The sequence below is a fragment of the Spermophilus citellus genome, assembly GCF_964194105.1.
Source record: "Spermophilus citellus genome assembly, chromosome: 1".
NCBI lineage: Eukaryota > Metazoa > Chordata > Mammalia > Rodentia > Sciuridae > Spermophilus > Spermophilus citellus.
Genome location: NC_138182.1, coordinates 239,124,039 through 239,148,200, shown reverse-complemented (window position 1 = coordinate 239,148,200; position 24,162 = coordinate 239,124,039). Strand labels below are relative to the sequence as shown.

The window sequence follows — 24,162 nt, the reverse complement described above, 5'->3', positions numbered from 1 at the left end:
CATTCTTGAGGTTGTACATGATGTAGAGTAACATTGATCATGTGTTCATGTATATCTGATTGATTCTATAATCTTTCCTATTCCCATCTGCCCTCCCTTCCCTTCATGCCCCTTTGTCTAATCCCGTGAACTTCTATTCCCCACCACTACCATTGTGTGTAGCATCCACGTATCAGAGAGAACATTTGGTCTTTGGTTTGAGGGTTTGGATTATTTTACTTAGTATGATGGTCTACAGTTCCATGCATTTACAGGCAAATGCCATAATCTCATTCTTCTTTATGGCTTGGTAATATTCTATTGTGTTTATGTACCACGTTTTATTTATCCATTCATTTCTTGGAGGGCACCTAGGTTGGTTCCATAGCATAGCTATTGTGAATTGAGCTTCTACAAACATTGATATGGCCACATCACTATAGTATGCTGATTTTAAGTCCTTTGGTTGTATGACGAAGGGTGGGATAACTGAGTCAAATGGTGGTTCCATTCCAAATTTTCTGAGGAATCTTCCTTCCTGCTTCCTATAGTGGTTGCACCAATTTGGAGTCCTAACAGCAATGTGTGAGTGAACCTTTCTCACCATATCCTCGCCAACATTTATTGTTATTTGTATTCTTGATAATTGCGATTCTGACTAGAGTGAGATAAAATCTCAGTGTAGTTTTAATTTGCATTTCTCTAATTGCTAGAAATGTTGAATATTTCTTCATATATTCATTGAACAATCATATTTCTTCTTCTGTGAAGTGTCTATTCAGTTCCTTTGCCCATTTATTGATTGGGTTATTTGATTTTTTTGATGTTAAGTTTTTTGAGTTTTTAATACATCCTACAGATTAATGCTCTCCCTGAGGTGCACAGGGTGGCAGATTTTTTTCCCATTCTGTAGGCTCTCTGTTCATATTCTTGTTTCCTTTGCTGTGAAGAATAGTTTGATACCATTCCATTTATTGATTCTTGATTTTGCTTTTTATACTTTCAGAGTCTTGATGAGAAAGTTGGTTCCTAAACCATGATGATGGATATTTGAGCCTACTTTTTCTTCAAGTAGGCACAGGGTCACTGATCTAGTGCCTAGGTCCTTGATCCACTTTTGAGTTAAGTTTTGTGACAGATAGGAGTCTAATTTCATTTTGCTACGTACGTATTTGCAGTTTTCCCAGCACCATTTGTTGAAGAGGCTATCTTTTCTCCAGTGTATGTTTTGGCGTTTTTGTCCAGTATGAGATAACTTATTTATGTGGGTTTGCCTTTTTTTATGTCTTCTATTCTGTACCATTGTCTTCATTGTCTGTTTTGGTGCCAATACCATGCCTTTTGTTTGTTTGTTTGTTTGTTTGTTACTATAGCTCTGATTTAAGGTCTCATGTTGTGATGCCTCCTTCACTTTTCTCACTTAAGGATTGCTTTGTCTATTCTGGGCCTCTTATTTTTCCAAATGAATTTCATGACTTTTTTCTGTTTCTATGAAGAATGTCATTGGAATTTTAATAGAAATTTTATTAAATATGTATAGTACTTTTGGTAGTATGGCCATTTTGACACTATTAATCCTAGCTATTGAAGGATGTGGCAGGTCTTTCCATCTTCTAAGGTCTTCTTCAATTTCTCTCTTTAGTGTTCTGTAGTTTTCATCTTAGAGATCTTTCATGTCTCTTCTTAGGTTGATTCCCAAATGTTTTTTTTAGGCTATTGTAAATGGAGTAGTTTTCCTAATTTCTCTTTCAGATGATTCATCACTGATGTATAGGAATGCAGTTGATTTATGGGTGTTGATTTTATATCCTGCTACTTTGCTGAATTCATTTTTTTTATTGGTTGTTCACAACATTACAAAGCTCTTGACATATCATACTTCATACATTAGATTGAAGTGGGTTATGAACTCCCAATTTTACCCCAAATGCAGATTGCGGAATCACGTCGGTTACACATCCACAATTTTACATAATGCCCTATTAGTAATTGTTGTATTCTGCTACCTTTCCTATCCCCTACTATCCCCCCTCCCCTCCCCTCCCTTCTTCTCTCCCTACCCCATCTACTGTAATTCATTTCTCTCCTTGTTTATTTTCCCATTCCCCTCACAACCTCTTATATGTAAGTTTGTATAGCAATGAGGGTCTCCCTTCATTTCCATGCAATTTTCCTCTTCTCTCCCTTTCCCTCCCATCTCATGTCACTGATTAATGTTACTCTTTTCTTCCTACTCTTCCTCCCTGCTCTGTTCATATTTGCTCTCATTATATCAAAGAAGACATTTGGTATTTGTTTTTTAGGGATTGGCTAGCTTCACTAAGCATAATCTGCTCTAGTGCCGTCCATTTCCCTGCAAATTCTATGATTTTGTCATTTTTTAATTGCTGCATAGTACTCCATTGTGTATAGATGCCACATTTTTTTTATCCATTCATCTATTGAGGGGCATCTGGGTTGGTTCCACAGTCTAGCAATTGTGAATTGTGCTGCTATGAACATCGATGTGGCAGTATCCCTGTAGCATGCTCTTTTAAGGTCTTTAGGGAATAGTTCGAGAAGGGCAATAGCAGGGTCAAATGGTGGTTCCATTCCCAGCATTCCCAGGAATCTCCAAACTGCTTTCCAAATTGGCTACACCAATTTGTAGTCCCACCAGCAATGTACAAGTGTACCCTTTTCTCGACATCCTCGCCAGCACTTGTTGTTGTTTGACTTCATAGTGGCTGCCAATCTTACTGGAGTGAGATGGTATCTTAGGGAGGTTTTGATATGCATTTCTCTGACTGCTAGAGATGGTGAGCATTTTTTCATGTACTTGTTGATTGATTGTATATCCTCCTCTGAGAAGTGTCTGTTCAGGTCCTTGGCCCATTTGTTGATTGGGTTATTTGTTATCTTATTGTCTAATTTTTTGAGTTCTTTGTATACTCTGGATATTAGGGCTCTATCTGAAGTGTGAGGAGTAAAAATTTGTTCCCAGGATGTAGGCTCCCTATTTACCTCTCTTATTGTTTCTCTTGCTGAGAAAAAACTTTTAAGTTTAATTAAGTCCCATTTGTTGATTCTTGTTGTTAACTCTTGTGCTATGGGTGTCCTATTAAGGAATTTGGAGCCCGACCCCACAATATGCAGATCGGAGCCAACTTTTTCTTCTATCAGACGCAGAGACTCTGGTTTGATATCAAGCTCCTTGATCCATTTTGAGTTAACTTTTGTGCATGGCGAGAGAAAGGGATTCAGTTTCATTTTGTTGCATATGGATTTCCAGTTTTCCAAACACCATTTGTTGAAGATGCTATCCTTCCTCCATTGCATGCTTTTAGCCCCTTTATCAAATATAAGATAGTTGTAACTTTGTGGATTAGTCTTTGTGTCCTCTATTCTAAACCATTGGTCACCCGCCTGTTTTGGTACCAGTACCATGCTGTTTTTGTCACTATTGCTCTGTAATATAGTTTGAAATCTGGTATCGCTATACCACCTGATTCACACTTCCTGTTTAGAATTGCTTTTGCTATTCTGGGTCTTTTATTTTTCCATATGAATTTCATGATTGCTTTATCAATTTCTACAAGAAATGCCGTTGGGATTTTGATTGGCATTGCATTAAACCTATAGAGAACTTTTGGTAATATCGCCATTTTGATGATGTTAGTTCTGCCTATCCATGAACAGGGTATATTTTTCCATCTTCTAAGATCTTCATCTACTTCTCTCTTTAGGGTTCTGTAGTTTTCGTTGTATAAATCTTTCACCTCTTTTGTTAGGTTGATTCCCAAGTATTTTATTATTTTTGAGGATATTGTGAATGGAGTGTTTTTCCTCATTTCCGTTTCAGAAGTTTTGTCGCTGATATACAGAAATGCCTTTGATTTATGCGTGTTGATTTTATATCCTGCCACTTTGCTGAATTCATTTATTAGTTCTAGTAGTTTCTTTGTAGACCCTTTTGGGTCTTCTAGGTATACAATCATGTCATCTGCAAATAGTGATAATTTAAGTTCTTCTTTTCCAATTTTTATGCCTTTAATTTCTTTCGTCTGTCTAATTGCTCTGGCCAGTGTTTCGAGAACTATATTGAATAGAAGTGGAGATAGAGGGCATCCCTGTCTTGTTCCGGATTTTAGAGGGAATGCCTTCAACTTTTGTCCATTCAGAATGATGCTAGCCTGAGGCTTAGCATAGATAGCTTTTACAATGTCAAGGTAAGTTCCTGTTATCCCTAGTTTTTCTAATGTTTTGAACATAAAGGGATGCTGTACTTTGTCAAATGCTTTCTCTGCATCTATCGAGATGATCATATGGTTCTTATCTTTAAGTCTATTGATGTGGTGAATAACATTTATTGATTTCCGTATGTTGAACCATCCTTGCATCCCAGGGATGAATCCTACTTGATCATGGTGCACAATTTTTTTGATGTGTTTTTGTATTCGATTCGCCAGAATTTTATTGAGGATTTTTGCATCTAGGTTCATTAGAGATATTGGTCTGTAGTTTTCTTTCTTTGAGGTGTCTTTGTCTGGTTTCGGAATCAGGGTGATGTTGGCCTCATAGAATGAATTTGGAAGAGCTCCCTCTTTTTCTATTTCCTGAAATAACTTGAAAAGTATTGGTATTAATTCTTCTTTAAAGGTTTTGTAAAACTCCGCTGTATACCCATCCGGTCCTGGGCTTTTCTTGGTTGGTAGTCTTTTGATGGCTTCTTCAATTTCATCCATTGATATTGGTCTGTTCAAATTGTGTGTATCCTCCTGACTCAGTCTGGGTAAATCATATGACTTAAGAAATTTATCGATGTCTTCACTATCTTCTATTTTGTTGGAATATAGGTTTTCAAAATAATTTCTAATTGTCTTCTGTATTTCTGTAGCATCTGTTGTGATATTGCCTTTTTCATCCCGTATGTTAGTAATTTGAGTTCTCTCTCTTCTTCTCTTCGTTAGCATGGCTAAAGGTCTGTCGATCTTATTTATTTTTTCGAAGAACCAACTTTTAGTTTTGTTAATTTTTTCAATAATTTCTTTTGTTTCAATTTCATTGATTTCTGCTCTGATTTTAATTATTTCTAGCCTTCTGCTACATTTGCTGTTGTTTTGCTCTTCCTTTTCTAGGGCTTTGAGATGAAGTGTGAGCTCATTTATTTGTTGGTTTTTTCTTTTTTTGAGGAATGACCACCAGGCGATGAATTTTCCTCTTAAAACTGCTTTCATTGTGTACCATAGATTCCGATATGTTGTGTCTGTATTTTCATTTATCTCTAAGAATTTTTTGATTTCCTCCTTTATGTCTTCTGTAACCCATTGATCATTCAGTAACATATTGTTCATTTTCCATGCTATGTAGGATTTTTCCTTCCTTCTTTTATCATTGATTTCCAGTTTCATTCCATTATGATCAGATAAAATGCATGGTACTATCTCCACCCCTTTATATCTACTGAGGGTTGCCCTATGGCATAATATATGGTCTATTTTTGAGAAGGATCCATGTGCTGCTGAGAAAAAAGTATATCCATTTGATGATGGTTGATATATTCTATATATGTCAGTTAAGTCTAGGTTATTGATTGTGATATTGAGTTCTATAGTTTCTTTATTCAACTTTTGTTTGGAAGATCTGTCCAATGGTGAGAGAGCTGTGTTGAAGTCACCCCTAATTATTGAGTTGTGGTCTATTTGATTTTTGAACTTGAGGAGAATCTGTTTTATGAATGTCGCAGCACCATTATTTGGTGCATAAATATTGATAATTGTTATGTCTTGTTGGTGAATGGTTCCTTTTAACAGTATATAATGACCTTCTTTATCCCTTTTGATTAACTTAGTCTTGAAGTTGATTTTATTCGATATGAGGATGGCCACCCCTGCTTGCTTACGAGAACTGTGTGCATGGTATATTTTTTCCCATCCTTTCACCTTCAGCCTGTGTATGTCTTTTCCAATCAGATGTGTCTCCTGAAGGCAGCATATTGTTGGATTTGTTTTTTTAATCCATGATACCAGCCTATGTCGCTTTATTGGAGAGTTTAAGCCATTAACATTCAGAGTTACTATTGATATATGGTTTGAACTTCCATCCATGTTTGATTGTTTATCCTTTTTTAAAAAAAAATTAGTTTGTTTCTCCGTGATTATCTTTCCCCTCGCCCTCTGTCTTTACTGAGGCACTTCCCACTGATGGTTTTGGTTATTGTTTTTCATTTCTTCCTCGTGTAGGGTTTTGCTCAAAATGCTTTGCAATGCTGGTTTTCTGGCTGCAAATTCTTTTAACTTTTGTTTATCATGAAAGATCTTTATTTCGTTGTCATACCTGAAACTTAATTTTGCTGGATACAGAATTCTTGGTTGGCATCCATTGTCTTTCAGTGTTTGAAATACGTTGTTCCATGACCTTCTTGCTTTCAGTGTCTGTGATGAAAAATCCGTTGTTAACCTTATTGGTTTACCCCTGAATGTAATCTGTCTCCTTTCTCTTGTAGCTTTTAATATTTTCTCTTTGCTCTGTATATTGGATATCTTCATAACAATGTGTCTTGGCGTTGGTCTACTGTGATTTTGTGTGCTCGGTGTCCTGTATGCATCTTCAATTTGTATATCTGTTTCCTTTTTTATTTCTGGAAAGTTTTCTGTAATTATTTCATGCAGCAGGTTTCTCATTCCCTTGGTTTGAATCTCTGTACCTTCTTCTATCCCGATGACTCGTAAGTTTGGTTTCTTCATGTTATCCCACAACTCTTGGATGTTTTTCTCATGATTTTTTACCAGCCTTTCTGAGTTGGCTAGACTCTTTTCAAGATGGTATATTTTGTCTTCATTATCTGACATTCTGGCTTCTACTTGCTCCACTCTGTTAGTGATACTCTCAATTGAGTTTTTAATTTGGTTTATCGTTTCCTTCATTTCTAGAATTATTGTTTGATTCTTTTTTATAATCTCTATCTCCTGATAAAGATGCTTAACTTCTTCTTTTAGCTGTTTATGTAATTCATTCTCAGTGTGTTCTTTCGCTGCTTGAATTTGCTGTCTTGTATCCTCTTTAAGGTTCCATTCCATCTGTCTAAGGTGCTCCTTGAGGTCTTTATATGACCATTTTTCTGATGACTCTAGGTCCTCCTGAATATTTAGGCTGTCCTGCATTGTTTGTACTCCTTTTCTTCCTTGCTTCTTGAAGCTGCTCATGTTGTTTCTTGTTCTGTTTGACTGCTGAGTTACTGTTTACTCCTATAAATTTATTTGATGCTTGGGAGGAAAGATATTAGAAGGGAAGGGAAGAAGTCACTAAAGAGAATGAGAGTAGGCAGGGAGAATTCAAGGAAGGGGGGATAAGAAAAATGAAAAGACAAAAGAAGAAAGAAATAGGAACTAAAAAAAGAAAAAAAATTAAAAAAATAATAATAATAATTTTAAAAAATTAAAATTAAAATTAGAAGAGAAAAAAGAAAAAGAAAGAAAAAAAAACGAGATAGAAAAATGAAGATGAAAGAAAAACCCAAATAAAAAAAAAAAACTAATAAATGCAGTCTTAGAGTTTGATTAACTTCTCTTCCAGTAGGTGACGCTGTGCCCACCAGGTCAAGTTTCTCCTGTCAGTACGTGGGAACCCAATCACTGTGAAGCAGCTCCTCTCAGACTGGGGGAGTCTCCAATCCTGAGTGCCTAGGGCCTCCTCTTGTGTCTAGTCACTTCCCACTTTTCCTCTAGCCAGGCCCCTCTCACCACAATACTGGCTACACGCCAGGTCTGCTGCTCCCGGGAGCCCTGTTTTCATGAACGACTGGGCTCACTCTTCCAGTTTGCCATTCCCTCAGACCCTAAGTTTGTAGATCTTGGGGCTGAGAATCCTCAGCAAGTTTTACTTGCACTCCGGTAGCCACTCCCTCGTAGCTGGTGCAAGTGACCTCAGCAGTCAGCCCTGGTGGGAGCGATAGTCCCGCGCCGCGTGTCCCGCACCACCTCTGATTCCCTCGGGCTGGTTGTAGCACTCACGGGAGAACTGGGAGGGGCCCTTAAGGTTTCCCCGATGTGTGGAGAGGGAAGGCTAGGGGGATTACACACCTGTAGCAGCAGGTTTCAATGAAGTTATCTCCTCCGCCGCAGTGTGGTGACGTCAGTTCTCTACCATAGTGGTGTCTCTTGCAAATGGCGACAGTTCGTTTCCCCTTGCCGGGTGACCAATGCAACGGGTTGGTCCTTACTGTCTCTCTCAAGCCCCGTTTGGAACCTGTGGCCACTACTTATGAAGGCTCGGTAGGCATTTACCTCCGTATGATGAGAAGGGCTAATCACTTGTTTCAGCCGGATGGATTAATGCTGAGTCACAGCTGTTTGTCTCATCTTTTCAGATGCGGCGGTGCGGGGCTCGGAGCATGGAGCGGCTTATTCACTTCCCGCAGGCATCGTCCTCTTCTCGCTATTTCGGGATGATGGTCGGGCGCTGGCTCCGCTCCCTCCGGTGTGTCTCAGCCTCGGGCTCCCGCGCCTCGCTCCGCCGCGGCCTCCACAGCCAGCGCCGCCCCGGCCGCTCTCTCTTCTGGCCGCGCCCCTGAATTCATTTTTGACTTCTAGAAGTTTTCTGGTCGAGTTTTTTGGGTCTTCTGAAAATACAGTCACAACCTGGAAGCGTAAAACAAACTGAGGCAATTATGAGGGTAACCTTTATTTAGCATTCTTGGAAACCACTTTATTTTCATTTTTTTCCTGTCCACTGTCTTTAAAATTGTTTCATATAACTTGTCCCAGTTGCTTCATCTTGCCTAGAAGCAGAAGGCCGCTTTCTTTCACTTAGATTAATAATTTGTGATGCATTCATTTGTGCTATTTTTATTCCTGAGTAGAATTCTGTTTTTTTTAATCCATTCATTAGTTAAAAGATATTTGGGGGGCTGAGGCTGGGGCTTAGTGATAGTGCACTTGCCTGGCATGTGTGAGACACTGGGTTCAATTCTCAGCACCACATTATTTATAATAATAAATAAAGCTCTATCAGCTAAAAAAAATTTTAAAAAAGATATTTGAGTTATTTCCATTTTACAGCAATTAAGAGTAAAGCCACTATCTAAATTCATACATACATTTGTAAAATTAAATTTTTATTTCTTTCAAGTTCATATCTTGCACAGGATTTACCAAGTCATATGGTACATATAGATTTGACATTAAGAAAAAAACTACAAAAATGTTTTCTAGTGTGGCTATACCATTGTTCAATCTCAGTGGTAGTATAGAATAATTGAGATTGGTTTAAATGATTGTCTTTTTTTTTTCATTGAAATACTTTGTACCTATGTCAGATAATTGATTGTATGTGGTAGGGGGGTCTAAAGGATGTTTCTGCATACTTTATTCTAACCATGCATTTATGTGTCTGTCCTTTTGTCAGTGCCACACTGTCTTGATAATTGTAGTAAGTCTTGAAATAAGGTAATCTGAGCCTTCTAACTTCATTTTCAAAATTGGTTTAATTTGGGCCCTTTGTTGTTCCATGAGTTTTTTTAGTATTATACATTTCTAGAAAACAAATCCTTCTAATATTTTGATTGAGAATCCATTGTATCTATAAATGAGTTTAAAGAGGTTTGAGCCTTTATCATCTCTGAACACAGTATATTCTCTTCATTTCTTTAGGTCTTTATTTATTTTATTTCATTAGTAGTTTTTTAATGTTCAACTATAAATCTTATATATATTTTTATTAAATTAATACTTGTTTCTTGACTTTTTGATGGTACTATTAATTGATTTTTTTTACTTCAATTTCAAATTATTCATTGATGTTACATAGAAATACAATTGATTTTTGTACATCAACTGTGTATTTTATGTGAGATTGCTAAAATTACTTGTTAATTGTATTACTTTTATTATAAACTAATTTGGATTGTATACATAAACAACATATTCTTTCTTTTTATTCAATGAGTAAGCCCCCACCCCCAAACCTCAGCCTTGTGACACTGGCAAGGGCTTGCACAACAATGAGGAGTAAAAATGGCTGGTAAAGGTAGACACCTTTTTCTTAATTTCTGTTAGTTTTTCACAATTAAATATTTATCCATTTAATGAGTGGATAAAGAAATTTATTTCTACATATTGGTATACTGTCCTGCAATTAGAATGAATTGCTGATAAGCTCATTGTGTTGTTTTTTTATGGCCAGGTATCAATATTATCACAAAATTAGCAGTTTAAAATAACACAGGTTTATTATTTCACAGTTTCTGTGGGCTGGGAGCCCAGGCATAGCCTACCTGTGTTCTTTACTTAGGGTCTTGTGAAGCTGAGATCAAGGTGTCATCGAGGGCTGGGTCATCTGGAGACTTGACTAGGCAAAGATCCACCTTCCCACTTTGGTAGTGGTTGAGCATTCAGTTCCTTGCAGTTGTAGAACTGAAAGCTTCAGTGTTTTGCTGGGTGTTGGTCAGAGGCTATCGTGATTCCTAAAGATCACTAGCAATTTCTTGGCACATGGGGCAACCAAACAGTTGCTTTTTTTTGCCCCTCACAGCTAGCAAGGTGGTGAAGGTTTCCAGCAAGATGGCTGACATAGTCTTATGTCATTTCATCATGTACTCACCTACATCTCAGCCCCTTTGCTGTGTTCTCATACTCACCATCCTGCCTTTACTGAAGGGGCGGAGCAATCCACAAGCATATATACCCTGAGGTAGGAGGGGTGGAACAATACTAAAGAGTGTTTCCTCTACACAGTAACATGGAGGAACCTCAAGAATTTGATGCTGAGTAAAATAAGCCAGATTCATGAGTGCATAGTGCAAGATTCCATTTATACAGAAAGCAAAACTAATCTACTGTGACAGGAAGTATATCACTCCTTCCCTGGGAGCTCTGGGTATGGTTAGTGGATATTTGCATGTGAACAGACACTAGGGAATTTTTTGGAGTGATGGAAATGTTCTATGTATTGATTGTGCTGCTCGTTACAGGGTTGTATAATGTTTGTCAGAACTTGTGAAATTTCGTACTTAAGATGGCTTCATTGTTTTGTATGAAAATTATATCTCAATATAAACTTAAGGAAAAAGAATAGTGACAACTATGAGCACCATAAAATTTGTAACTTAACTATATCAATTTAATCTACTTCTATCCTTAAACATATATTTAAAGGTAAGTAATCAAAAAATGTCTCATTGTCATATTTCTTTTGAAGGTTTTTTAACAGTTTAAAACATATATTGCTTATATTTGTTGTTCTTTTTTGTTTCATCATCTTTTTTTTTTGTTTTGTTTTTATTAGCACTTTATAATATACATAGTAGTTGGTTTCATCCTGACAGACACATGCATGGAAATCAATTTCAGTTCATGATCCTCCCTTTTCCCTCCCCCTTTTCCTTTCAGTCCTTCCTCCTCTCTCCCAATCTCCTTACTCTTCTCTACTAGACTTCCTTTCACTCCTCTGTTAATTTGTATTTGATTGTTTTTATTTATGTTCTGTTATCCTTTCTTTACCCTTTCCTTTATTTTACTCCAGCTTCTACATATGAGAGAAAATTTTAAACTTTTACATTTCTGAGATTGGCTAATTTCACTTAGCAACTCCATTTCCATCCATTTACTAGCAAATGCCATGATTTCATTCTTTTTTTATGGCTCAGTAGAACTCCATTGTGTGTGTTTGTGTGTGTGTGTGTGTGTGTGTGTGACAATTTCTTAATTTATTTATCTATTGACAGGCATCTGAGTTGATTCCATAAATTAGCTATTATGAATTGTGCTGCCATAAACATTGATGTGGCTGTGTTGCTGTATATAGTGTGTTGATTTTTTAATTTGGGGAGAAATATCAAGGAGTGGGATAGTTGAGTCATGTGTTTCCATTCTTAGCTTTTTGAGGAATTGCCATACTGCTTTCCAGAGTGATTTGTCCAGAGTGTCTCCAATCCTCACTAACAGTGTACAAGTGTACCTTTTCCCCCACAACCTCGCCAGCATTAATTGTTTGTATTCTTTATCATTGCCATTCTTACAGGAGAGAGATGAAACCTTAGTGTAGTTTTGATTTGCATTTCCCTGATTACTAGAGATGTTAAAATATTATTTATATATTTGTTGGCCATTCATGTTTCTTCTTTTGAGAATTTTCTATTTAGTTCTTATGCCAATTTATTGATTGGGTTTTTTGTTTTATTTTAGGTGTTGTTTTTTGAGTTATTAGTGTATTCTGAATGTTTTTTTTTTAATTTTTTTATTAGTTGCTCAAAACATTACAATGATCTTGACATCATACATTTGATTCAAGTGGGGTATGAATTCTTTTTTTTTCCACATGTACAGATTGCAGTATCACATTGGTTTTACAGCCACGATTATACATACAGCTATATTAGTGTCTATTGTATTCTGTTACCCTTCCTATTCCCACCTCCCCTCCCTTACCCTCCCATCACCTCTCTCTACCCACTTTATTTTTTCTTCCTCACACCATCTTATATGTAATTTTGCATAGCAATGAGGGTCTCCTTCCATCTTCCATGTGATTCCCCTTCTCTCTCCCATTCCCATGCATCTCTCATCCCTATTTAATGGTAATCTTCTTCTCATGCTCTTCCTCCCTGCTCTGTTTTGAATCGCCCCCACCCCCATATCAAAGAAGACATTCGGCACTTGCTCCTTAGGGATTGACTAGCTTCACTCAGCATAATCTGCTCTAATACCATCCATTTCCCTACAAATGCAATGATTTTGTTATTTTTTAGTGCCAAGTAATATTTCATTGTGTATAAATTCCAATTTTTTTAATCCATTCACCCATCTGGGTTGGTTCCACAGGCTAGCTATTGTGAATTGTGCTGCTATGAACATTGATGTAGCTGCGTCCCTGTAATATGCTCTTTTAAGGTCTTTTGGGAATAGTCCGAGAAGGGGAATAGTTGGGTCAAATAGTGGTTTCATTCCCAGCTTTCCCAGGAATCTCCATACTGCTTTCCAAACTGGCTGCACCAATTTGCAGTCCCACCAGCAATGTACAAGTGTACCCTTTTCCCCACAGCCTCGCCAGCGCTTATTATTGTTTGACTTCATAATGGCTGCCATTCTTACTGGAGTGAGATGGTATCTTAAGAGTGGTTTTAATTTCCATTTCTCTTATTGCTAGAGATAGTGAGCATTTTTTCGTGTATTTGTTGATTGATTGTATATCCTCCTCTGAGAAGTGTCTGTTCAGATGCTAGGCCCATTTGTTGATTGGGTTATTTGTTTTCTTGTTGTTTAATTTTCTGAGTTCTTTGTATACTCTGGAGATTAGCGCTCTATCTGAAGTGTTCCCAGGATATAGGCTCCCTGTTTACCTCTCTTATTGTTTCTCTTGCTGAGAAAAAACTTTTTAGTTTGCGTATGTCCCATTTATTGATTCTTGATTTAAACTCTTGTGCTATAGGTGTCCTATTAAGGAATTTGGAGCCCGACTCCACGAGATGGAGATCAGAGCCAACTTTTTCTTCTAACAGACACAGAGTTTCTGGCTTGATCCCTAGCTCCTTGATCCTTTTTGAGTTAACTTTTGTGCATGGCGAGAGAAAGGGATTCAGTTTCATTTTGTTGCATATGGATTTCCAGTTCTCCCAGCACCATTTGTTGAAGTGCTATCCTTTCTCCATTGCATTCTTTTAGCACCTTTGTCTAATATAAGGTAGTTGTAATTTTGTGGATTGGTCTCTGTGTCCTCTATTCTGTACCATTGGTCTACCCGCCTGTTTTGGTACCAATACCATGCTGGTTTTGTTACTATTGCTCTGTAGTATAGTTTAAAATCTGGTATCGCTATACCGCCAGTTTCACTCTTCCTGCTTAGAATTGCTTTTGCTATTCTAGGTCTTTTATTTTTCCAGATGAATTTCATGATTGCTTTTTCTATTTCCGCAAGGAATGCCATTGGGATTTTGATTGGCATTGCATTAAACCTATAGAGTACTTTTGGTAATATGGCCATTTTAGTGATGTTAGTTCTGCCTATCCATGAACAAGGTATATCTTTCCATCTTCTAAGGTCTTCTATTTCTCTCTTTAGTGTTTTGTAGTTTTCTTTATATACTTCTTTCACCTCTTTTGTTAGGTTAATTCCCAAGTATTTTTTTTTTTTGAGGATATTGTGAATGAGGTGGTTATTCTAATTTCCATTTCAGAGGATTTGTCACTGATATACAGGAATGCCTTTGATTTATGCATGTTGATTTTATATCCTGCCACTTTGCTAAATTCATTTACTAGCTCTAGAAGTTTCTTGGTAGAATCTTTTGGGTCTTCTAGGTATAGGATCATGTCATCTGCAAATAGTGCTAATTTAAGTTCTTCTTTTCCTATCTTTATGCCTTTAATTTTTTTCGTCTAATTGCTCTGGCCAGTGTTTCGAGAACTATGTTGAATAGAAGTGGTGATAGAGGGCATCCCTGTCTTGTTCCAGATTTTAGAGGGAATGCCTTCAATTTTTCTCCATTCAGAATGATGCTATCCTGAGGCTTTTCATAAATAGCTTTTACAATGTTGAGGTATGTTCCTGTTATCCCTAGTTTTTCTAGTGTTTTGAACATAAAGGGATGCTGTACTTTGTCAAATGTTTTTTCTGCGTCTATCAAGATGATCGTATGGTTCTTATCTTTAAGTCTATTGATATGGTGAATAACGTTTATTGATTTCCGTATATTGAACCAGCCTTGCATCCCAGGGATGAATCCTACTTGATCATGGTGCACAATCTTTTTGATATGTTTTTGTATTCGATTCGCCAGGATTTTATTGAGGATTTTTGCATCTATGTTCATTAGAGATATTGGTCTGTAGTTTTCTTTCTTTTGAAGTGTCTTTGTCTCGTTTAGGAATCAGGGTGATGTTGGCCTTGTAGAATGAGTTTGGAAGAGCTCCTTCTTCTTTAATATCCTGAAATAGCTTGAAAAGTATTGGTATTAGTTCTTCTTTAAAAGTTTTAAAAACTCTACTGTATACCCATCCAGTCCTGGGCTTTTCTTGGCTGGTAGTCTTTTGAGGGCTTCTTCTATTTCCTCAATTGATAATGGTCTATTTAATTTGTGTGTATCCTCCTGACTCAAACTGGTCCGATCATATGACTTAAGAAATTTATCGATGTCTTCACTATCTTCTATTTTATTGGAGTATAAGGTTTCAAAATAATTTCTCATTGTCTTCTATATTTTGTAGTGTCTGTTGTGATATTACCTTTTTCATCCCATATGCTAGTAATTTGAGTTCTCTCTACTCTTCTCTAGCATGGTTAAGGTTCTGTCAATCTTATTTATTTTTTCAAAGAACCAACTTTTAGTTTTATCAATTTTTTTCAATGGTTTTTTTTTTGTTTCAATTTAGTTGATTTCAGCTCTGATTTTAATTATTTCTTGCCTTCTACTACTTTTGCTGTTGTTTTTCTCTCCCTTTTCTAGGGTTTTGAGATGAAGTGTGAGTTCATTTATTTGTTGATTTTTCCTTTTTTTGACGAATAAACTCCAGGAAATGAATTTCCCTCTTAATATTGCTTTCATTGTGTCCCATAGATTCCGATATGTTGTGTCTGTATTTTCATTCATCTCTAAGAATTTTTTGATTTCCTCCTTTATGTCTTCTGTAACCCATTGATCATTCAGTAACATATTGTTCATTTTCCAGGTGATGCAGGGTTTTTCTTTCCTTCTTTTATCATTGATTTCCAGTTTCATTCCATCATGCCCTGTGGCATAATATATGGTCTATCTTTGAGAAGGATCCATGTGCTGCTGAGAAGAACGTGTATCCACTTGATGATGGTTGATATATTCTATATATGTCGGTTAAATCTAGGTTATTGATTGTGTTATTGAGTTCTATAGTTTCTTTATTCAGCTTTTATCTGGAGGATCTGTCCAATGGAGAGAGCGGTGTGTTGAAGTCATCCATAATTATTGTGTTGTGATCTATTTGATTCTTGAACTTGAGGAGAGTTTGTTTTATGAACGTTGCAGCTCCATTGTTTGGTGCATACATATTGATAATTGTTATGTCTTGTTGGTGAATGGTTCCTTTTAACAGTATATAGTGTCCTTCTTTATCCCTTTTGATTACCTTAGGTTTGAAGTTGATTTCATTCCATATGAGTATGGCCACTTCTGCTTGCTTCCGAGGACCATGTGAGTGGTATGATTTTTCCCAACCTTTCACCTTCAGCCTGTGTATGTCTTTTCTTATCAAATGAGTCTCCTGAAGGTAGCATATTGTTGGATTTGTTTTTTTAATCCAGGTTACTAGCCTATGTCTCTTGATTGGCGAATTTAAGCCATTAACATTTAGGGTTACTATTGATATATGGTTTGTACTTCCAGTCATGCTTATTTATTTATTTATTTTAATATGGCTAGTTTTTCCTCTTTGGTTATTTCCACCCCCTTTGCTGAGTTACCTCCCACTGTTAGATTTGGGTGCTGTTTTTCAATTCCTCTTCTTGTAGTGTTTTGCTCAAAATGCCTTGCAGTGCTGGTTTTCTGGCTGCAAATTCTTTTAACTTTTGTTTATCGTGAAATATTTTAATTTCATTGTCAAATCTGAAGCTTAGTTTTGCTGGATACAGTATTCCTGGTTGGAATCCATTATTTTTCAGCGTTTGAAATACTTTGTTCCAGGATCTTCTCGCTTTCAAGGTCTGTGATAAAAAATCAGCTGTTAACCTTATTGGTTTACCCCTGAATGTAATCTGCCTCCTTTCTCTCATAGCTTTTAATATTCTCTCCTTGTTGTGTATGTTGGATATCTTCATAATTGGAATTGGTCTATTATGGTTTTGTATGTTTGGGGTCCTGTAGGCTTCCAGGATTTGGCAATCCATTCCATCTTTCATATCTGGGAAGTTTTCTAAGATTATTTCATTCAATAGATTGTTCATTCCTTTGGTTTGAACCTCTATACCTTCTTCTATCCCAATGACTCTCAAGTTTGGTTTTTTTTTATGACATCCCATATCTCTAGGATGGATTGCTCATGATTTCGTAGCATTTTCAAGTTGATAAACTTTGTCTTCATTATCTGATGTTCTGACTTCTATTTGATCTAGTCTATTTGTAATATTCTCGTTTGAGTTTTTAATTTGGTTTATGGTTTCCTGCATTTCTAGGATTACTGTTTGATTTTTTTTAAAAAATCTCTATCTCCTGGTAGAGTTCATTCTTTGCCATTTGAATTTGCTTATGTAATTCGTATTCAAAGTATTCTTTCATTGTTTGGACTTGCTGTCTAATGGTTTTATAAGATTCCATTCCATCTGAGTCAGATATGCCTTGAGTTCTTTCTCTGACCATTTTTCTGATGCCTCTAGGTTCTCCTGTAAATTTAAGTTGTCCTGCATAGTTTGTAATCCTTTTTTCGCTTGTTTTTTCATGGTGCTCACGTTACTTTCCAACTCTATTTGACTGCTGTGTTTCTGTTTTCTCCTATAAATTTCTTTTGGTTTTTATAGTTCCATTATCTCTCCTTTGTGTTGGGAGACAATGTTTAGAGATGTTGGGTTTAATTGTGATTTAAGGTAAATTAATTAGTTAAATTAAATGCCTACAGATTTTGAAGGCATATAGACAACTGAGGTTTGAATTTAGGATTTTATGTTAAGGTCGGGTGATGGTATGGAGGTTTGTATATGTTAGCTTCTTTGGGGGTTGATCAATTGCAGGTGGATATTAACAAGAGAATAGACAGGAGTACTTGGGGTTAGTTAATGCTAAGAGCCATAGCCAAGTAGTATGATGCATGGCATTTTTGGTTGAACGGTGACGCCAGCAAGCCATTGAGATGATATGATTATGTTAAGATCTGCAGTCATATGGATATTAGACCCCTGCTGTCCACCTCGGCCTGCTAAGGGACTCCTGGATTGTTCCCATTGGTTGGGGAAGTGCGGTATGAGGGAATTCCGGAGGAGGGACTTCCTGTTGGCGTGTTTGTCCAGGAGAATGCCGCGTGTGTCGGTCAGCATCTTTCCCGGGAGCGTATGGGGCATTGGTGGGGAGTTTCAAAAATAAAGTTTGTTCCTGCTTGAGTGACTCGTGATTTTGTGCCCAGCCAGACTGCGGCAGTTAAGGGCTTAGGTGGACTATAGACCGGCTCGTAGTATTCATCTATTTGCATTTAGTAAGTTATACGTAATCGGGGTTGTCATGCTTAAGAGAAAAGATGGGGAAAAGGTAAGAAAGCAAACCAAGAAAGAGAGAGGGAGCGAAGAAAGAAAGAGAGAAGAATAGAAAATAAAAAGAAATGATTAGAAAAAAATAAAATACAGTAAAATAAAAATTACAATTAAAAAATAATTTTAAGAAATTAAAATTAAAATTTTTTTTTAAAAAAGGCACTGTTAGGCTTCTGTTTTCTTCGCTTCCAGTAGGTGGTGCTGTTCCTTCCAGGCCAAGATTTTGCCCTCCAGCTGTAGGAAACAATCCGTGTGAGGCCGCTCCCTCCTCCCCCACCTGGTGTTTCTCCAAACCTATTACCTTATGTTTATTCCTGGTCTCTAGTCTCCTCGCTTCTCCTGCCAGACATTGCCTTCCCCAGTGTGATACCTCTCTGCAGTTCAAGCTACACTCTGGGCCTGCAGTTTCCTGGATGTCGAGCGAGGCTATTGGGAACCAGCACCTTATTGTTTGGATTCCCTCCTATAGCCACTCCTCTGAGGGCTGGCGAGACAGGTTTCGTTTTCGCCGCTGGTGGAAGGGGGGAGTTGGAGGTCAGGTGCCTTTACCTTTCCCCACGCCTCTATTCACGCTCACTCTGATAATCACGGCCCCGGAAAGCCAGGGAGAGATTTTATGTGATTTCCCTGTTGTATGTGAGAAGGGCTAAATGTCACGCACCTCTTCTGTTGCTGAACTTGCTGTGATCTGTTGGAAACTGGCGATGGTGATGTCAGCTCTCCAAGATGGTGGCCACTGGCTTCCTCGGTGGGTTGTCCATTGTGGAGGACAGATCTGGATTATTTCTCTCCCCCGTCTCAAATCCAGGACTCAGCCTGGAGCACAGTGCGGGCACAGTAGGCAGGACCCCACAGAATCCGCAGCACCATTTCCCTGTGTTGCTGACACACCATTTCTCAGCCCGGGTAGTCTCTGGCTGCAGGGTGGGCCGCCAATCAATCAGCCTGAATCTCCCGGGCACACCGTTCACTTGCAGTTGAGCCCCAGTAATTGATCCTCAGGTGATGGTAATCCTAGGTTTCGGTGCACCCCAATTTTGCTGGAGATTCCTAGCAAGATAGCTTTTGGCCTTTCTAACTCGTTATTCACCTGTGCAGTGACGCAGTACACGGGGGTGATGTACTCTATTCGCCGCCATCTTCCCTGTGTTTTCATTTTTCTCTAAAATTTTTTTAATTTCCTCCTTGCTGTCTAATGGTTTCTCTAAGATTCCATTCCATCTGAGTCAGGTATGCCTTGAGTTCTTTCTCTGACCATTTTTCTGATGCCTCTAGGTTCTCCTGTGTATTTAAGTTGTCCTGCATTGTTTGTACTCCTTTTTTCCCTTGTTTTTTCATGGTGCTCACGTTACTTTCCAACTCTGTTTGACTGCTGAGTTTCTGTTTTCTCCTTTAAATTTGTTTTGGTTTTTATACTTCCACTATCTCTCCTTTGTGTTAGGAGACAATGTTTAGAAATGTTGGATTTAATTGTGATTTAAGGTAATTCATTAGTTTCATTAAAGGCCTTCAGATTTTGATGGCATATAGAGAATTGAGGTTTGGACATAGGATTTTATGTTAAGGTCGGGCGATTTGATGGTTTGGAGGTTAGTATATGTTAGCTTCTTTGGGGGGTTGCTCAAATACAGGCGGAATTAACAATAGAATAGACAGGAGTACTTGGGGGTAGTTAAGGGCTTAGGCAGACTATAGACCTATTCGTAGTATTCATCTATTTGCATTTAGTAAGTTATATGTAATCTGGGTGTTCATGCTTAAGAGGAAAGATGGGGAAAAGTAAGGATGCAAACCAAGAAAGAGAGAGGGAGAGAAGAAAGAAAGAGAAAAGAATAGAAAAGAAAAGAAATGATAAATAATAATAATAATAAAATGCAGTAAAATAAAAATTACAATTGAAGAAAAAAATAATTAAAAAAATTTAAAATTAAAAAATTAAAGAATTAAAAAAATGAGAAGAGAAACAAAAAAAAGGGCACTGTTAGGCTTCTATTTTCTTCGCTTCCAGTAGGTGGTGCTGTGCCTTCCGGACCAAGATTTTGCCCTCTGGCTGTAGGATACAGTCTGTGTAAGGCTGATCCCTCCTCCCCCCCTTCTCACACACACACACACACACACACACACACACACACCGTGTCTTTCAAAAACCTGTTAGCTTAGGTTTATTCCTGGCCTCTCGTCCGGTGGCTTCTCCTGCTAGCCAGTCCTTCCCCAGTGTGATGCCTCTCGGCAGTTCAAACTATACCGGTCCTCGGTGATGGAAATCCTTCCTCTAAGTTTCAGTGCACCCCAATTTTGCTGGAAATTCCTAACAAGATAGCTTTTGGTCGTTCTAATTCGTTATTCACCTGCACAGTGACGCGGTACATGGGGGTGATGCACTCTATTCGCGGCCATCTTCCTTATCCTTGATTTTTCTGATAATTGCCATTCTGACTGGAGTGAGGGAAATTCTTAGAGTAATTTTGATTTGCATTTTTCTAATTGCTAGAGATGTTGAACATTTTTTTCATAAATTTGTTGATTGATTTTATATCGTCTTCTGTGAAGTATCTGCTCATTTGCTTAGCCCATTTATTGATTGGATTATTTATTTGTTTGTTTATTTTTTGGTGTTAATTTTTTTGAGCTCTTCATGTATCCTGGAGATTAGTGCTCTATCTGATGTGCATGTGGTAAAACTTTGCTCCCATTCTGTAGGCGCTCTCTCCACTTCATTGGTTGTTTCTTTTGTAGGCAGCATTTTTTGACCTTACATTTGTTCCTACCAAGAGTGTGATTTCCCTCCTTCTTCCTGTGATGAGTCCAAATTGGCCATCCAGGTACACTTGATTGTCTTTGATGTTTTCTTTATTCTTTGTTTATTGTACCCACATTTCTGAGTCCCTAAGCCACTTTGAGTGTCCATTATTAAACTGTAGTGAAATCCCTCTTTTACCCACCATGCTGAGAAGCTATACATCCACTGCTTTGCCCATGAGCCACAGTGCAGCTTGGAATGCAGTTTTCCTCGACTGTGCCATGTTCTGTCTCCATGTTGTTCTTTATAAAGGTCAGCAGTCAGAAATGGCAAGATCATACTTTAAAAGATGAGGCTTTATTTTAGTCTCTTCCTAAAGTGAAGTTTGGATGCACACTATTGGTAACTTTTCCATAATTTTGCTTCTGCATGATCAACTACTGAATCTGGTGGTATGATATCTCATTTAACCTATTGGCAATGCTTCTAAAAATATATTGGACATTTATAGAACCTATGGAGATTTGAAGAATGTACACTTCATCAAGTATTTTCATGCCTTCTTCTAGTCTCTCAGTGATTAATGGGAGCTTTAATTTGCACATGCACTTTTACACTCATTATGGTTTGTTATGTTCCAATAGGAATATTAAAGTTCAATGAAAATCCCATGCATAGTGATGAGAATGCAAAAGAAGACTGATGAAAGAATGTGAGAATCATAAGGCATAAAGTGTCCAGTTATCTTGCTAAATTCACTTCACACAGAGATTGTATTATAATGAGGACTGATAAAGGATCGATCTTACAGATATAATTAGCAATAGCAAAATCATTATATAATCAGATTGTTTTGAAGCTTTAAAAGGTAATGATCTAATATTAATGTTTTCTTCTGTTCCATCTTCCTCCTAACTTCTGCCAGTCTTCAGGAGGACATTTAATATGTTGTTTGGAGTAGTTGGGAAAGTGAGTATGATTATATAAATGAGTGATTACATTAAATATATCCAGCTGTAACCTTTACTGAATACATAACAAACAGTACTGGACATCAATAGTCATCTCAAGACATTTCAAATGCCTGGTTATTGGAGAATCGTAAATATACAAACTTATTTCAGCTGTTGCCTTTATATATCTAGATAAACCAAAGATCCTTTCAATGATAATTTAAAGTAAAGCTAAAGGAAGCTCCAGTGTCTTTCCTTAGGGAGCAGATGGTATTTAGTATCAATTTCCTCATGATTTGGATTCAATTTTTTTTTCTGTGTTGAACCTTACAAGAAAATTAAAATTATGTTTTATAGACTAATTATTAAGACACATTAATTTTGAAGGAGTTTTTCATAACAATAGTATGTATGCATTAAGCCAGTGTACTATCTTGATCTTATACCCATTGGCATATATTTAAAGATTCTAGAATACAAGGTAGTCATTAGTTTACAAAAATGTAGTGCCTGATAATGATCGTTATTTTAGATAATTGAAGTATTTTCAGACCAAGATATATAGTCATTGCTAAAGAGGTCATACTTTAGGATAGCTCTAGTACTGGGTTTGGCAATCTTTTTCTTTGATGGTCCAGAAGGTAAAGAGTTTAGGATTTGTGAGTCAATTGGTCTGTTACAACTACTCAACTCTGTGGTTGTAGTACATACCAGCTATTAATACAAAGGAGTATGGCTGTGTTTCAGTAAAACCTCATAGACACTGAAGTTTTGAATTCTATATAATTTTCATGTGTCAGGAAATTATGTCCTTTTGAACTCTTTTTTTTTTTTAACCAATCTTTTAAAAATGTAAAAGCAAGCAGTATACTGAATTTGTTTTGTAGACTAAAGTTTACTGAACCCTGCCCAGCAGTTGATTGTTCGGAATTAACTTTCTAATCTAAATGAAAACGGAAGATTTATTGTTTATTTTTTAGAGATATGATTCATACTAAATTATTTTTAAAGTCTCTTTTCTAGAAAAAAAATCACCACAGAGATAATCAACTTATTCTGACTACAAAGAAGCAACTGGAAAGTTTCATAAATCATTTATTTTGGACTGGACAGAGGAATGTTTGTGTTTCTCAGCCAGATTTCCTAATACAGGTCAAAATCCTATTACAACAAATATTTTTTATAATGGAAGTAGTCAACAACTATATTATTAAGTGCTTACTCTTTCAAGGCATTTAGGTGGTAGAAAATAAATCTCCCATGGATTCATCCTTCCCTTGTCAACCCTATAGCTTAAGAAGGGATATAAAATATCTTCAAGTTTTGTCTAGAAATGAACCAAGGTAATGAGAAAAAAATGCAGAAAAGAATAACAGGAACAGAAGTTCAGGAGTAGAGAATACGGAACATTAGAACCATATTGGAAATACATGTATGGGACCCAGGCAAGAGAGCAGAGCAGGGATAAATAATTAATTCCAGAACCACAGTTGAGTGTTGTTGTTTTTGTACCTATAATCATTTAGTGCTAGGCTTTTCACAAGAATAGGTTCTGGTTCTATTACTTAAATGATAAAAGGCAGACTGGTAAAGCTGGTCTGAAGAAAAAGTGACTGGTAAATGGACAAGGCTCAGACATTAGAGCCAATTCAGTCAGGGTTTGAGTTCTAGTCTGCTACTTACTAAATATATAGCCATAGCAAGTTGCTTGATCTATCTGTGCCTCAGTTTCCAAATCTGTAAAATGTGGTCAGTAATTCTTATTTTCTGACATATAGTTAATGTCACACCTATTATTCTTCCAAGCTCTTTGCAAGTTGCACACTAAAGTTTGAGAGACTGCTTAGTAGAGCACAGATAGTTTTTAGACAGGATCAGATCTAGATTCAAATTCTGGGAAGGTTGTTTAATTACTCTGTGAAATAATTTTGTAATGAAGATTAAGTCAACTAAAATAATAAAACAAATGTTTCCTACTTTCTAAAGGTCTTATTTCCTACAGTATGTTTTGTCAAACTCCTATATGTTCTCATAGACCAAGCAGATAACAATTTTTGTTTGTTTTATTTTTTGCAGTATGGGGGAATTTAACCCAAGGTTATTTACCACTGAGCTACCTTCCCAGCACATCCCCCCACCCCTGTTTTTAGACAGGGTCTCATCAAGTTGCTGAGGCTGTCCTTGAATTTGTGATCCTTCTTGCCTCAGCTTCCCAAGTCATTGGGATTACAGGTGTGCACCACTGCCCCTGGCTGCAAGCAGATATTATTGATCTTTGCTTTTATGAGTATTTTATAAGACATGTAGGTG

At 37.1% G+C, this 24,162-nt stretch overlaps 1 protein-coding gene across 2 annotated transcripts in view; it reads left to right on the top strand.

The window, feature by feature from the left end:
* NDUFAF2 (NADH:ubiquinone oxidoreductase complex assembly factor 2) overlaps positions 1-24,162 on the top strand; it is a 218,530-nt gene that overhangs the window by 88,160 nt on the left and 106,208 nt on the right. The window lies entirely within an intron of this gene.